Below are 13,705 nucleotides of genomic sequence, written 5' to 3'. Positions count from 1 at the left end.
TAGGGCTGCTCAAACTAGTCTTTACGGGTGGTATTTGTTAGGCCTTTAGCACATCTCGGTTAGCAGACTGTTAGCAAAGCGATGCTCCCTGTGTGTGCTCATTGAATCCTCTGCACAAACAGTTCACAAGCTCTGTTCTTGGGCTGTTCGCTGCCTGTCTCCCAAGGTTTGTCTCATGGCCTGGCCTCCTGTATTCCTGTAGATGAATATATGGACCCCCCCGTCCCCCAACCACCAGGTCTGACAGTCTCTTAGATGGTATTATAGAGGGTAATAACTGTCCTCCTGGGGAATAGAGAAGAAGTTAGTTAAGATGGGCTGGAGTGCTCATTGTTGCTGTTGTTGTTAAAGTCCAATCCCGTTTCCTAGAAGACAAACACACACACACACACACACACACACACAAACACACACACACACACACACAGAAAGAAAAGAGCAGCAAAGAGGGAAAATGCAGCTTCTGTCTCTGGTGCTGACTCTCACTTGCAGACTTGCTGCTGGAAAAAGACAAGCACAGCACATGGTCTGATCAGCAAGTCTGAGACCTGGCAAACTTGTTCCAGCATTGAGCTGTTTAAGGTATTACATTTAGCTGCCCCTTTCTGGTCTCAGGCTTATAGCAGTGTTGCAAAATATGCATGCTTGGCTGGCTAGCCAGGCTCTTACTAGGCAGAAGGAAAAAGGAGATCGGAAAGAGAGAAATAAGGTGGGCAAGGAAAAGGACACATGGGGCTGTGGGAGACCAAGTCTCACATCCCAGGTAGTGTTCAGGATTTAGCCAGAGCCGGTGGATGAGGCGGTGTCATCTGGATCCCTCTCTCGGGTCCAGACATCTCTCAGGATCAGGATGAAGAAGGCCCGGCATCTCAGGAGATGGTGAGGATGGCAGCCAGGGATGGTGAAGCTTGCTCCTTTCCCTTCTTTTGTCGTTCAGCCAGCCAGCATTTGCTTCCAGCCATCTGTCTTTTCCCCCAAAATATCTTTTTTAAAGACCCCCCCCAAAGGGAATGAAGGGCAGAATAGCTCATTCCCTCGTTATTTTGTTCACCAATTAGGCCTAATTTCTGACCTACTCTTTTAAGTTCACTAATTTCCAGTCCTACACTTTTCTTGTTTACCACACACGAGCTTAACAGAGTCTGTGAATTATACCATGGGGTCTTTTTGTTTGGACTATTTCAGCTTTTCTGTTTTCCTTTTGCACCTTTTCCCATCAACACGTGTTGTTACAGGGCACTCCGGCACTGTAGGAACTTTGACCCACTTCTCACAATTTGAGTAAATTTGTAGGCCCAGTGATTACAAGAGGCCCTGTCCCCTTGCAAGGTGACTTGAGTGTTTCAAACTGGAGAGTAATGAACACGGCTGAGCAAACACACGCTGCATGGGTGTAATCATCCTTTGTGCTAACATCTCTGCATTCACCAGTGTTTCACTAGGAGCTGGTGGCTGTTTGAATCCATGTGAGGACAGGGAAATTTGCCTCTGTGCAGATGGAACCTGACCAGCCCAAACCCTCAGCACCACTAACCCCCATGTGCTTCTCCACGAATGAACCCAGTTCTATTCGACCTTCTCCGGCAGCAAGTGATGCTGTCCCACTGATGCTGGGGCCATACACCATTGTGTTCAGAGGTGGTTGAGTGACATGTCTCACTGCTGAACATGCCTTCTGCTAGGAGATGGTCCTCTCTTTGTAAAGGGGCAGATCAGGAGGACGCGGGACCAAACTTCTGCCTCCACAATACCTACAGGAGGCTTTGTAGCCATTCATATTGTCCTGACATTTAACCATGCATAAACCCTGTGGCAGGAGCACCGAGGAATAAAGCGCTCCAGCTCCCCTCTGGCCCCCTCCTTGGTGTCAGGGGGAAAAGACAAAGTGAACAAGCTTCATTTGCATGTTTGTTACCCACCATTTCACTGTGAACATTTTGGATAAAATTTGTAATGAAATATAACTATCCTTGTTGTGTAACCAGAAGGCAAAACCTGTACTAAATCGAGGTGAAGGGATCACCCTGGTGCAAATCCCAGTCTTGCATGGCTGGGCTGTGCAGCATGGACACAGGAACGGAAGGGGGTGGGGGCTCATCTTGGGGTGTGAGGCCTGGTTCTAAGAGGCGAGGACTCTCACCAGCAGCTCAGCGTTGCCCGGGGAGCTCCCAGCTTGAAGACAGCTACATGGAGGAGCTGCAGTAAGAGCAGCATAGAGCTGAGCTATGCTGCTCTAGTGAGATGCCAGGGCCAGCCCAGCAATGCAGGCTCTTTGGAGAGGTGACATGGAGCAGGGGGTGGGCTGAGTAATGAGAAGCTGAAGAGCCTTTATGGGGCCTTAACCCACCTGGGGTCAGGGCAACCTGAACCCTGAGCTGAGGTGCAGCCATACCCTACGGTGGGACCATGCCAGGCGGCTGTGATGGGAAGAGCCAGGGCCAGCGAGGGAAGCTGCCCCTGATTGTCCCTGGTGGGCACCAGCCGGGAGGTCAAGGAGATGGATGGCTAGTACTGAGCATGTATTGAGGCTGTGGGGATGGGGAGATGAACAGATTCCTTGCAAGTCAGTGCGCTTTTCTTCACTTTACCTGTGCATCTAATAATCTTGGGTTTCCCATGGTCTCTTGTTTGTGTTCCCTTTCCCTTCAGTACAGTTCTCTGCTCCAGCCCAGGCAAGAGAGCTTGCTAGAGGAGAAGAACCTCCTGACAAGGCTGACCAGAAAGGGCTTTGTTTTATTGTGTTTCCCAGAGCAGGAATACCAATGAGACTCTGGGTGGGACCTTGGGCCAGCATTGCTAAAGTGGACCCCCAGCTATCAGCAGGCCAGCCCTTGCTGCTGCTAATCACACCTGGCAAAAGAGTTACACATGGAAGCTTGACTATTATCTTTAATGGCTACAGGATAATGCTGCTATAAAGGCGGCGCATTGTTGTTTGCATGGCACATTATTCATTCCCCTGCCTGGCAGCTTTTCAATATGACATGTATTTTTTTTTTAATTCCTCCTTAAGAACCGTGAAGGATTCTCCCAATGGGAAGATTGCAGCCTGAGCCCAATGCCATTCCATTCCACGGCTCTGGTTTATTATTTGCTACGTTGCAATCAAGTTAATGATCTGCTCCCGCAGTTTGATGTATTGACGTCTTGAATAATGGTGTGCTTCATTTTAATTGCACCTTGCTGTGGGTCACTGCAATACAAGACGGTGCCTGAGCTCCCCAGAGGCAATTCTGGACATAAACTTCCTCCGCAAGTTTTGAGGCATCAGATGCTGGGGATTTGGGTCCAGCCCTTCCCAGTGGGACTTGAAAAGAAATTGGACAGAGTTAATGCAATGTAATCACTTGACGTTTACCTGTTTTGTTCAGTCCCTCTGGGACAGCTGGCATTGGCCACTGTCAGAAGCCAGGATACTGGACTAGATGGACCTTTGGTCTGACTCAGTCTGGCCATTCCTGTGTTCTTAAAATAGGGGAGAGTTGTGCCCTCTTTTGCTTCCTTATGATGGCTACAGTAGGTCTGCTAAGAGGGTCTTTGCATTTTAAGCTTTTCCTCTTGTTCCTTCCGGAAGTGTCTGGTGAATTCAGTCTAATCCTCTCCCTTTTTTTGTTGGAGGGCTTTTTGGATGACCCAGAAATGTATTTGGGGAGCTTTCTGAGTCCTTGGTGGAAGGTAAGGGGGCAGGGGAGGGAGAGGGAGTCCCTCAGAAAACAAACTCCTCTCCCAAGTGTGTCCATTAAATAGGGGACAACCAAAATTAGAGCCATGCAGTCTACATACACTTAGGACTTGATCCAAACCCCACTGAAACCAGCCCATTGACTAAACTGCTTTCACTTCCTTGGAGCTTGTGATGTCTCAAGAGTTCTCCAGTTGAACATAGAGTCTTCCTGGGTAGTTGAAAACTGAATCTCTACCGTAAGAAGCAGAGGGGAAAAACAAACGCTGTTTTTGGAAACCCCTTTCAGATCTTCATTCTCCACCATAAAGAAGCAAAACAGGGTCTGGGCCCCATTTCCATTAACTTTGCAGGTCACCTTTCAGCTGGTGATATTTTGCCCTGTGACGTTGTCGATCATGGATGTACATTTCCTGCCCATTCAATCAGATGCTTTCAGTGTTTAAGCACTTTCTGCGGTCACTTCAATGCCCCCCCACACACACACCCCATCCTCTCACACCAACACGATGTGGCCTCTAACAGGAGAAGTGCCCCCAACCTTTTGTAGCGACTCCTCGGCCTCACTTTCTTTGCTCATCTTGTTCGGCCCCGTTGGGTCCCTTTTCCCTTCTACAGGCAGACAAAGGAGAGGAGCTGTTGCAAGGACGTCCCGAGCATGCTCAGTGAACCTTCTCACGCTCTCGCTCACAAGCATGACTTCCCCAGGTATGAAGAGCGGCTTGGGGAGCCCAGCAGGCCTCCTCCAGCCAAAGCCAGGCTTTCATCATTAGAGCTTCCCAAATTAGGCCGCGTCTCAGATGCTGCAGAGAGCCAGGGAGGCCCGTAGGGCTGCAGCATACTGGGGTCTCTGAGGCTGTTTGTTATTGAGCAGAGCCGGTTATTACCAGCAGCTAAACAAACTAATAGGAAGGATATTTCCCTGGGGAGGGAAGAGGCTGCTGATTGAGAATGTGCTGTTTAAGCCCAGATTCTCACTGCAGCTAAAATTTCTGTCTGAGGCCGACAAACATCAAAATGCAAAGTTCAGGCCTAGATTTCTGTTAGTTAAAGCGATCTGTGTGAAAAGAGCCGCAATGTGATTTTACAGCCCTGCTGTTACGGACAGGGGAGGGCCTCATCATCTCAGTCCCAGAGTGGCTCGAACAGGTGCAGTTTGATGTTCAGATGGCTGTGGCTGGGCCCATGAGATTATTACATCGGTCAGCCCTGCCCAGCTACAGCACAGCACCCTGGGCCCCGATCCTGCAATCAGATCCACCGTGCGCTCCTGCCCAGCAATGTCCAACTGACTCACCCAGCAACAGGTGTGCAGTCGCCCTCCCGCAGCCTCTCGCCTGCCTGCCTGCCTGAGCCCAGCAGCCCCCGGCAAACAGCGAGTGTTAAGGACATTCCAGCCCCCTCAGCAGTCCTGAGGAAACTCTGGGGTGTAGATCAAGCCCCACACAGCAAAGGGAGACCGGCCAGAGGAGGTGAGCAAGGAGAACTGCTGGAAGGAAAGGGGGACAAGGACACGGGAAGAAGGGAGAGATGAAGGGCGAGAGACACGCAGCCAGTTGTTAAAGGGGCAGGGAAATGGCGACCGGCTCCAGATCTTTGATTTTCAGGCTGGTCCCCTTTTGTGCAAAGGCCTCTACTCAAAGGCGTTCAGGGTCAGGGGAGCCCAGCCAGCCCCTCACAGAAAACAGCTTATGAAAAAGAGGTGGAGACAAACGCTGGCACGAACTGGGCTGCTTAACCATGCTAAGGGGGCTGACGGCACCTGCTAAAGTCACAGGTTGGCCTAGCGATGACCTGCAGAGTCCAGAATGGGAAGCCATGTTTATAGTCAAGCCATCACAATGTCTTTGATTGGTTCATGCTAACGGATGAGACCAGGCCCCCTCCTTGCACTCCATGTGTCTGGGGCGGTGGCTCTCTGCTGGTTACGCAGTGAACGTAGCGTGAAGGAACCACGTCGGCACCGTGTTCAGATAACTAAGGGCTTATCTGCAGTGCTGCACTGGTACGGCTCCACCTCTGTAGCACTTAGTGAAGACACAGGCTACGTCGCCGGGAGAGCTTCTCCCATTGGCACAGCGAGGCCACCTCTCCGGGAGGCAGGAGCTATGTGGACGGGAGAAGCTGTCCTGTTGACATAGCGCTGTCTACACAGGGCGTTAGGTCGGTATAATTGCGTCACACCGGGATGTGGATTTTCCACACCCCCGAACAACGTAGTTACACCGATGGTTAGATGGGTACACTGACTGTTCACAACGTGCCAGGCCTAGCTACATACACACATTGCTGTGCTTCCGGGTGTCTAGGCTCAGACCACAGACAGCACGGCTAGAGGGCTCACCAGCTATTTAAAGGGATAATACCTGATTCCTCTATACTATGAGGGTCACTACATGGGAGCAGTGGGAACCACGGACGGGAAAAATTGAGCTTTGTTCCACCATGGCTGCCACCCCATCCTCCCCTGGGACTCTGGGATCCACCATGACACGACTGGGCCTTGACAGGCCTGAGTCTGAAAGGCGTCCTGACCAGACCAGGCCAGAGAGTGGGAATCAGTGAAACTGCTCCCGGCTTCAGCAAATCCTGAACACCACTTGGGATGTGAGGCTTGGGGCCCTGCTCCCTCGTGCGTCACCTTCCTTCCCCACCTTCTTTCTCCTCAGTCCAACCACTCTTGTTGCCTCTGTTGAACAAGGGGTAGCCAGCCAAGATGGCACCACCTTCTGCCACGCTGCTGTGAGCCTCTGACTGGGAAGGGCAATGCCGTAAGCGCCATGAGCCCAGTCATGGTTTGCCAGGCTTCACCACGAGGCTGCAAGTGGAAGGCAGCCCCAGAGACAGAAGGGAGGGGGTCTGCCACATTTGCTCACATTGAGCAGCACCTCCATTCATGAGTAGTTCCACTGAAATCAATGGGACGGGCCTCCGCATCTGGTCCATACTGCGCAGAAAGGTCAGTCCATACCCCTTCCCTTCCCCCTAGCTGGGAGGACCCCACGACACTGTTCACAGAGTCCTGAGGGGTCTCGTGGGACATTCGGAGCTGCAGCTGCCTTGTGTAGAGCGAGATCCATGTCTGGGAGTGAGGTCACCGAACATTCAATATTCTTGTGCTGCTCTCCCTGCTAGACAAGAATTCAGGGGTGATGAGGTCACAGGAGCAGATGAAATGATCGCTCTTGCCTTAACAAAACTGCTCAGCAGCTCAGAAGCTGCTTTAGCAAAATGAGTGGCACTGAGGTACTAGCGACATGGACCCTGAACTTGTGCTCTCCGGAGCAGCTCCCATGCTCCCTGCAGTTCTCTCCCTAGAACAGGAGCAACCCGCTTTCTTCCCCTTTGCTGCTGTGCCCGTGCGCCGGGGTTCGGAGTGGGACATCAGTCAGCCTGCCTGGGGCCCGCCCCCTCTCCCCCTGAGTCTCTCCAGCTGGGCAGGGTGCGGGGAGCTCACTTTCTCACTGCCTCAAAGCATTTCCTGCAGGTGAAGGGCTAGTGGGGTCTGGGCAGCCACGGGGCACGTCTCTCCACGCTGAGCAAGGCAATGCAAGCTGGGAAACCTGGGATCTAAAGCCATTCCCACTGAACTCCTTGGGCCGGAGTCTCACTTACACTGAAGCCCCTTGACACCACTCTTCTATTTACATGCATCTTAAGGCTGTTTGCACTGCCCCAAAGGTGGTTAAGAAACCTTAGTGTTCATAAGAATCAGGCCCGTTGACTTTAATGTGGGTTGGATCAGGACCCTGGTGGTTAACCGTATTGATAAAGTATCCATGCCTGCATTTGGTCAGGGGAAGGAGTGCAAGACAACTGTACGCAAAGGCCCTGGATCAACACGGAATGCAAAGAAAAGGGGAGGAGGCAAAAATCTTTCTGCGCAAAGCAGAGAACCCTTAAAATGCTAATTAGAGCTGAATAATGTCTGCCACAGACCAGGGGCTGCTTCTGACTTCAGACGAATGGGGGCCTCGCTGTTCACGTTTCCCATTACAGCCCGGAAGTGCCGCTCTAGGTAGGGGTACGTCAGCAGTATTTCAGTTACCAGCCCTGCTTTTCGGCTATAAAGCTTTGCGCTGGGGTGATACGTGGGATCTAATTTGTCATGCTGAAAATTACTTTTTGAACCTATAAGATAATCCATTTGGCTCTAAGTGGTGGGAATGAAAAAGGACAAGGCTCCATTCACCATGTGCCAGGTGAACGGGGCCTGGATCCTGAAAGATGTATATTGCACACAGCGCAGCGTGGAGAACCTGTCCCTCCGAAGAGCTGTTCCTGGCATCAGGCACATAAAAGTAACAGATGCTTAAAAGAAACCTGCCTAAATACATATTTGCTGTTAACTGTGGGCTCCGTTGGAAGCATTATGTCTTCTGGAGAAATAGGTGCTTGCCCAAGACAAACCGTACCATTTCACGTGAAGATAGCAGGCTAGATTCTGCTCTCAGTTACACCTGTGTACATTCAGCGTCACTCAGCCAGCAAATGGGTTTACTCCAGATTTACACCATTCTCAATGAGAGCAGAATCCAGCTTATCTATTTTATAACCATCCAAGGACACTTTCCTTCTTTTCTTACAGATTTCTGTAAATAAAGACACCAAATGATGTTCGACTAAGATGAAAAGTGGCACAAAAGAAGGAACGGTAACAAAGTCCAAAGTAAGGCTGACACGCTGTCCGTGATGCCCACAGTATCTTTTTTACACAACTGTGTAAGGTTGGAAACTGCATCATGAGGCCACCCAATCCAGGCTTGGTCAATTTACACCTTTATTCATAAATGTTCAGACAGAATTATTGTCCCTTATAGTTTCTGATGGCATAATATGATAGACAATAAACAAATAAGACGGAACAGGTAGGAGCTCAAGTAACCGAGTTCTGGGGGACTGGGAAGTTCTCCTGAACTTCAAGATGGTCTCTGGCCTCCAGGCTGGTGTTCTCCTGCAGTCTCTCATCTGCTATTTCCCTGACTTGGGCCTTGCTTCCTTGGTTTCTTATTTCTTTCCATATTACACAGTCATTAGATTTCCTCCAGTCAACCTTATGTAGCATGACGCATACCCAGTTGTATATTCACCCCAAACTTTCATAATTTGTTTTTTGTGCTCCAGGCTATGTTGTTATAAATCATTAGCATTACATCAGCATTAAACATAGCCCTTATTTTCTGCCATTCAGAAATTTCCTTTATGTTTTGACGTCATTGTTCAGTGTATGTGGATCATCAGAACCTTTAATTGCTATTAAATCAGAATAGGAGAATTATGGGAACAATATGACCTGACCTTAATGTCAGCATTTTATTATCTTTTCCACACAGCGTCTTCATAGAATCATAGGACTGGAAAGGGACTCGAGAGGTCTCTAGTCCAGCCCTCTGCACTCAAGGCAGGACTAAGTATTATCTAGACCATCCCTGACAGGTGTTTGTCTCACCTGCTCTTAAAAATCTCCAGTGTTGGAGATTCCACCACCTCCCTAGGCAATTTATTCCAGCGCTTAATTCAGGGGGACTATTTTGCTCAAAGTCTAATATCATGCTTATAAATCAGTAAAAAAACCTGGTTGGTTTGCCTGTTGTATTTTGAGGTGCTTTTTATTTTGCAGCCTTGATATTCAGTTTTTTCCCCAACAGCTGCATCAGACTTGAATGCTGCGTCAGCTGTCCCTTTGACATTGTTTGCTCCCCTGGCCCCTCTTATTTCCTATGTAACAAACTCCACAAGTGTTCCCGGCACGGGAGAGCCAAGCTCAGAGGGTGGACAATGGTGTAAATTAGACCAGCCCCTCACACTAACTTAGCTTCAGCTTGAACAGTGGTTCAACCACATTATAAAGTCACTGAGCGTCTCACAGAGAAAATATTGCTTTATTTCTCTGCTGTAATTTGGGGCCTTACCCTGCGAAGTTTTACGTAGGCAAGTAACCCAATGACTTCAGTAGTAATATTTATGTAACGGCAAGTACGTGATCATATCTATCATCTGTTGCAATTCCTACGTGAACTACTTTTAAACTGAGCAGTAAAGAGGCACATGAGATTCTGGGATAGGTCATACATCTTTCTGGGTTTATATGTTGAGAAAGAAATTGGGTGGAGAACAGCTAAGTATGAATAAAAGGCCAAAAGGAGGAAATGAAGTAAACAAATGAATTAGCAAGGTTTGAGCAAGATAATTATGACGTATCCCTTTGTGTGCACATGGATATTTTTGTCAGTGCAAACCTGAGCTTCCATGTGAATAACCACACAGACTTCCTTGTTCTTGTGGTTTGTTCTGATCCGCTGAGGTGTGTGTAGTTGATTTAACATTTACTAGACCGGCAGCACAATGCACACGGAAAGTGTGGTGATTCACAGAGGGGATGGGCTGTACCATGGACTCAACCCAGTGGATCACTGGACTTACAAGCGTTAGTCAGAAGGTGTCCTGTCCTCTCTCTGACAATACCCCATTTGGAACGCAGCCTTCAGAGAGTAAAGAGACCTGTCGGACGGTTTCCCTGGTATGTACATTTGAATTAAGGCCACAAAAGAGCTCTGATACCTTTGTGTTGCTGGAAAAATGCCCAGAAAGAGTGGTTTTTTAAGTACAGTATAACTAAAATAATAGATTTTTGTCCTCTATTTTGGTGACCATTGTAGACGTTTTTTACAATTAAATCTGGCTCAAGCAAGGGTGATTTCAGTAGCTCGATGTAAAATAAAACACAGCTAGCAGCAACCATTTGGGACAGCATATTTATTTATTTTCCCTTATTTATCATCCCTTATTTATTATCCCTTCTTATAATATGGGGAAGCTGAGAGAGAAATCGGATTAGCTGGTGTACTTTTACAGTCTATAACCTGGGGACAGGTTTCCTTCTTTCCACTCCTCACTCTGTTCTTACCCTTCTTTATTTCTATGTATCTGGTTTTTCAAAGGAAAATTTTCCAGCCAGGGTTACTTGTACAACACTGTTTGTGGCAAAAGTTAGTTTTAAAGCCCTGAGCCATTTCAGTTTCTGCATGTCCATTGACTAACTGGAGATAGAACCTGTTGTCTGATGTGTGTGCTGTGCCAAATGTCTTTATTGTTTACTAATATCAGAATATCACTAGAAGTATTTCTGAAAGAAACAGGATTTTTTTAGTACCAATGCCAAATGCTGTGGCTAATTAAAGTGTAATGTTTATGGCTCGTCTAAGGGCCAGCTGAGTATTGATTGGTTGTTTTTTGATAGCGCCTGCAGAGATCGTTCTCGGATCAGACCTCCACCCTGTACACACATGGAACAGACAGCTTACAATTTCAGCACATGACAAGGAAACAGGCAAAGAGAAACAACCAATTAGAGGAGTCAAAGAAGACAAGGTACCCATGTAATGATCAGGGTTAATGCAGGTTTAGTGCAGATCATGTTTAGCACTCACAGGCTGGCTAATAATGAACTCTTCACTGTCTTACAAGAGAAATCTTTTAATATTCTTGTTCAAAAAACCCAGAGCTGAACTGACCCGAGCTGTAAATAAAGCAAATAGGTCTGTAAACTGTAGATCTGTGCAAGGGTTCACCGCGGACTCTTTAATGCTTATATGACTCCAATGTACTGTAGGGCGAGGCTTTGGGTCCAATGCAGCCACATGTTTTATTATCTTCTTTCGCTGATTTTAAATTCATAGATTCATAGATTCATAGATATTAAGGCCAGAAGGGACCATTATGATCATCTAGTCTGACCTCCTGCACAATGCAGGCCACAGAATTTCACCCACCACTCCTAAAAAAGACCTCACACCTATATCTGTGCTACTGAAGTCCTCAAATTGTAGTTTGAAGACCTCAAGGAGCAGAGAATCCTCCAGCAAGTGACCCGTGCCCCATGCTACAGAGGAAGGCGAAAAACCTCCAGGGCCTTCCAATCTGCCCTGGAGGAAAATTCCTTCCCGACCCCAAATATGGCGATCAGCTAAACCCTGAGCATATGGGCAAGATTCATCAGCCAGATACTACAGAAAATTCTTTCCCGGGTAACTTGGATCTTACCCCATCTAAAAACCCATCACAGGCCATTGGGCCTATTTACCATGAATATTTAATTACCAAAACCATGTTATCCCATCATACCATCTCCTCCATAAACTTATCGAGTTTAATCTTAAAGCAAGATAGATCTTTTGCCCCCACTACTTCCCTCGGAAGGCTATTCCAAAACTTCACTCCTCTGATGGTTAGAAACCTTCGTTTAATTTCTAATCTAAATTTCCTAGTGGCCAGTTTATATCCATTTGTTCTTGTGTCCACATTGGTACTGAGTTTAAATAATTCCTCTCCCTCTCTGGTATTTATCCCTCTGATATATTTATAGAGAGCAATCATATCTCCCCTCAACCTTCTTTTAGTTAGGCTAAACAAGCCAAGCTCCCTGAGTCTCCTTTCATAAGACAAGTTTTCCATTCCTCGGATCATCCCAGTAGCCCTTCTCTGTACCTGTTCCAGTTTGAATTCATCCTTCTTAAACATGGGAGACCAGAACTGCACACAGTATTCCAGGTGAGGTCTCACCAGTGCCTTATATAACGGTACTAAAACCTCCTTATCCCTACTGGAAATACCTCTCCTGGTGTAAGCAGTAATTCATCCCTGGTGTAAGCAGTTCTCACCAGGAATGTTATTAAAAAAGAGGATTGCCAACGTCGACTGTTGGGTTTGGTTCTCCTCTGCACTGGTGCACAGCTCAGCCAGGTTTGCAGGAACATCAGGGAGCCAGGTCCAGCTCCTTCCTTCCGAGAGCCAGGTTTGGCCCTGCTGAGAGTCTGGACGACTTGTACCATGGACTCTGGGTCCTTAGTGGAACAAAGAATGCAGCTGTACTTACTCAGTGGGGGATTCTACCCAGGGAAGCAGTGACTGTGAAAAAGACTTAGGGATAATCAGCTGAACATAAGCTCCATTTGCAATGCAGGGGCCAAAGGGTTGTGGGATCCCTGGATGCAGAAACACAGGACTCTTCAATAGGAGTAGAGAGGTTATTGTACCTGGGTATTTGGCACTGCTGCAGCCGCTGTTGGAATACTGTGTCCAGTTCTGGTGTTCACAATTCACAAAGGCTGTAGATAAATTGGACAGAGTCCAAAGAAGAGCCATGAGAATGATTAAAGGATTAGAAAACCTGCCTTATAATGATAGACTCCAGTAGCTCAATCTATTTAGCAAAGAGACAGTTAAGAAGTGACTTGATCCCAGCCTATAAGTATCTGCAATGGGTTCTTCAGTTTTGCAGAGAAAGGTCTGGCATGATCCAATGACTGGAAGTTGAAACTAGACAAATTCAGACTGGAAAAATAAGGTGTACATTATTAACAGTGACGACAATTAACCACTGGAACTATTTCCCAAGGTTCGTGGTGGATTCTCCATCACTGGCAAAGTTTCAATCAGGATTGGGAATGTTTCTAACAGGTCGACTCTAGGGCTTACGGGGGAGGCCGGTCTCTGGCCTGTGCGATGTAGGAGGTCTGATGAGATGATCACAATGGTGCCTCCTGGCCTGGGAATCGATGAATCTCTGGACTCATCACAGTGGAGCATAAATGTAGCACAATCGCCCTCCGCCATGCCCCTTACACTACAGGGGTGGGAGGCAGGTGGCAAAGCCGCTGCTCTCTGGCTGATCTGAGCCTGGAGGCCACAGGCAACTGGGTATGAATGAGAGGACCTCTGAGACTGCTCTAACTGATGCCAGGGAGGGGAAGGTCCCCGCACAACCCCCAGCAGTCTGGCCCTGCATCTTTGTAACCACCACCCTGCTGTCTGCTGCTCTTTACTCACAATCTTCATGGCCCTTCCAGAATATTCAGCTATCTAGAGTGCCCTGGACCCTCAGCTGCCTGTCCCATTGATCCAAGTGCTCAGTGCCATCACAGCACAGTGTAACTCATGGCCCAGACAAAGGGCAAGGTTATTAAACAGGTTTCAGAGTAACAGCCGTGTTAGTCTGTATTCGCAAAAAGAAAAGGAGGACTT

At 48.0% G+C, this 13,705-nt stretch overlaps 1 protein-coding gene across 3 annotated transcripts in view; it reads left to right on the top strand.

The window, feature by feature from the left end:
- The window catches only part of FAM3D (FAM3 metabolism regulating signaling molecule D), a 70,551-nt gene that overhangs the window by 32,675 nt on the left and 24,171 nt on the right, over nt 1–13,705 (top strand). For 2 of the 3 annotated variants that reach the window (XM_048859387.2, XM_048859386.2), the window contains exons 1-2: nt 10,006–10,202; nt 10,923–11,053. The exons of the other annotated variant lie outside the window; for it this stretch is intronic. The gene's annotated coding sequence lies outside the window, so the exon portion shown is untranslated. Of the gene's footprint in view, nt 1–10,005; nt 10,203–10,922; nt 11,054–13,705 lie in introns of those variants that run through there. 3 annotated transcript variants of the gene reach the window in all.

This window comes from Caretta caretta, chromosome 7, assembly GCF_965140235.1.
Source record: "Caretta caretta isolate rCarCar2 chromosome 7, rCarCar1.hap1, whole genome shotgun sequence".
Lineage (NCBI taxonomy): Eukaryota > Metazoa > Chordata > Testudines > Cheloniidae > Caretta > Caretta caretta.
Note: the sequence above shows the minus strand (reverse complement) of the source record. Positions and strands in the feature narration are given on the sequence as shown.